We start from the raw sequence: 3,341 nt of genomic DNA, 5'->3' as shown, positions 1-3,341 counted from the left end.
CCTCCAATGGACGTCAAGCTTCATGTAATACTTGGCATCTCATAATTTGTCCATCAGTTCCGAGATCAGAGGGAGGAGGTATCGGTTCTTGATTGTCATTTCGTTAAGTTTTTGGTAGTCTTGAACCAGTTGCACCTTGCCATCTTTCTTCTTAACGAAGAAGAATGGTGATGCCATTGGGGATTTGGAAGGTCTGATCTGTCTGCTGGATAGATTTTCCTCGAGGAACTTATCAAATTCCTGTTGCTCCTGGATATCAAGTGGGTAGGTTTTACAGTCCAAGTTAGCATTTGCATTGGGAGTTAGTTCAATCACATGATCCCATGGCTTTGGGGCTGGGAGTTCGTCGAAACTCTCCTTCTCAAAGAGGTCACAATAGTCCTGAGCCCAGACTGGTACCATCTCTTCAAAGGTCTTTTCTTCCCATCCCTCATTCACCTTCGCTGCCAGGTTATTGGCATGGTGAAGGGCCCTCACATGCAGTTCTCTTTGTAGGTCAACTGTGAGGATCGTTTCTCCATTGTCTATCTCCTCATCCCACCTATCCTCTGGGTCTTCATCGGGCAATTTGAAGGGGATCTTTCAGCATCGGCACCTGGCAAATGTGATCTGACCGGTCTTCCAATTGATCAGAGGGTTGTGGCAGATCAGCCAGTCATGTCTGAGGAAGACCTCCTTTGAACTGAGATCGGTGACGGCTAGGTCAATTCGTTCAGAATGGTCCCCAATGGTTAGCTGGAGTTTGACGAACTTGGTAATGGGGCCAGCCTGATTCTTGCTTTCATCGGCATTGTACACTGGTATGGGTGCAGCCGTAGTGCATGTGGGAAGTTTGTGTTCTTAGATGAAGGCTCGGTTTATTGAGCTTCCAGTGCAGCCGCTATTGATCAGGGCTGTAATGGAATGAGCAGTTCAGGATGTAAGGGTTTTGATCTGGGCTTTGGTGAGTAGATTTTGCCCAGGGGTTTTAGATCGTCAAATAAATTTTCGAGGTCCATGCAGCTCATCGAGCCACTCCAGGGCTCAGCATCGCTCTGCCTTCCTCATTCCTTCTACTAGTTCATCCACTACTTCCTCCACCTGTGTTTTGTGGATCCAATTCTTGAGCACAGCTTTTGCTGATGCTTTGTCCTTGGCATCTTTGATGGCCTGCCAGGTCCACTTGGTTTCAAATGGTTTGAGCCAGGTGGTGGGGCTCTCTGCCCCTGCTCGGCCTGTAGGTGTTTGAGTCTTATTTTGCAATTCTTTGTTGTGCAAGATATTATTGGGTATATTCAAATGCATGTTATAGGTAGGCATAAGAGTAACTACAGAAGTGTTATTAGTCTGACTAGTGGCTAAGGGTCGCACACCAAAAGGCTCATTGGCCAGCTCAGTGGAATTGCTCACTGACTGGCCCCGTCTTTTACTTCCTCCTCCTTTGTTGCTGGTGCAAGTTTTTCCTCCTCTTTTTGTAATTCGGTGATCTGCACTCATATGTCTTCACGTGTTCTCTTCTTCTTTGGGTAGTCCTTGGCCATATGCCTCTTTTGCCCACAGTTGAAACACTTTCCTTCCTTCTTCATGCGGTCAATGTCCATTGGTTTGCCAGTGCCTGTATATGTCGTTCTGGTCCCAGTCTTCTGCATGCCATAAGAGGTGGAAGCCGTTGAGGTTTCTGATGGTTTTCTGACAGTTGTCCCTGAGTTTTTGTTTGGGGTTGGCAGTGTCAGCTTTTTGGTGTAGTCTTGTAGTGTTGATGACTCCACTTTCTGCCTTTGCCATTCCTTATACATTTCGACAATCCTCTCCTTCCATGCGTCATATTCAATGGGTATCAATTCCCTGATGCCCATGGCAGAGATCATTGTGAGGTACAAGGGGGGAACTCCTCTCTTGAGGGCTTTGACCATTCATCCATTATTGTCCATGTCCTCCCATATCCCTGCCAACTTGGTGAGTCTTTTCAACTTGTCAAAATAGTCTATTGTGGCCTTATCCCCCATCTTGTACTCCTTGATTTTTTGTTTGTGTACCTCCTGTACTGCTGGATCAATGAATTTGTCATTTAACATTTGTTTGAATACTGGCCATGAGGGATATCGGTAGTGACTCCGGGTGGTGGATCGGAAGTTTGGAGAGATCAAGATCCACCACGTCTTTGCCTTCTCTTCGAGGTATAAGGCAGCAAATGCTACTTTGTTCATGTTGGTCTCTAAGAATCTGATGTACACTTCGAAGTATTATTCGCAGTCGACAAGGAATCAATCGATGTCGTCCGAGGCTCCTTTGAAAGGTCGTGGTTTTCATAGGAGGTTGAGATGACATTGAAGGACAGTGGCATCGTGGGGCAGTGCCTCCATTGGGTTGGGCCATTCTTCGAAAGGGGGTCAGTGCCATTCTAATGGGGCTGCAGGGAACAAATGTAGGGACTTGTCATCGGCTATAAGACTCCCCTGAGGGAGTGTGTCTTTGCGTACAATGACTCTGTCTCATATTGTGAATCTGAGTCGTACTGCTTCAGGATCATCTCGTATTGGTTCTTTGCCTGCGCCACTTCCTTCCACCTGATCTGGCAGTGGCTGTGCCCCTAGGAGTCAGCTTCCCTTGCCAGTCCAGGGGTTCTGGAATCTCTTCAATTGTCTTGCTGCTTGATTCAGCTGATTTTGGGTGTGGTTGAGCTGGGAAGCCATGCTTCAGGTCAAAGGGCTGGTCTCAGTCTGGCTTCAGATGGATGGTGCTGTGTATACTGCTCATTTCAGCAGGACGGTGACACGCCCTCTCCTCGTTCAGGCATGTAAAATTGTGAAAATTGCGAATACATGGGCCGCATTCCAGGCCAGTAAGCATGTAACAGAAAATAGGACTAGAGCACACAGAAACCTCGCTATCATAATGATAAACTGGAGTAACAATAAGCAGAGTGCATGGCCTAGTAACAGACTAATACCAGAGGGGTTAGGCTGCATGTGAGGTCCCAGCACTTGGCCCTAAATGCACTAATACTATTACAAGAGGACATGCTAAAAATAAAAAGACTATGATCGAAATATGATCGGCAATTCTGATCACATTGATCAAAGATGCACAGCCATTGATGTGCTGATGGGACATGCCTTTAGAACAGAGAACTGAGACCCAAAGAAAGGTATCTGAGTAAATGGGTACCGAACGGAGAGATAGCATGATGACAACAAGCTAACAAGTAGAGGAATATTACCCCAGGAATGAATAGCACGGATACTGCCCTGAACCTTAGCGCGCATAACACAGCGAGGGACTCCGCATCGTACCGAGAAGTGGCACCTTTAGTGAGTCAGATGGAATGACTGGTTGGACACAGGAAAGCAGAACATAGCCAT

Source organism: Guyanagaster necrorhizus, assembly GCF_019112545.1.
Source record: "Guyanagaster necrorhizus MCA 3950 unplaced genomic scaffold BT62scaffold_72, whole genome shotgun sequence".
Classification (NCBI taxonomy): domain Eukaryota; kingdom Fungi; phylum Basidiomycota; class Agaricomycetes; order Agaricales; family Physalacriaceae; genus Guyanagaster; species Guyanagaster necrorhizus.
The sequence above is the reverse complement of the archived record's forward strand: the minus strand, read 5'-3'. Positions refer to the sequence as shown.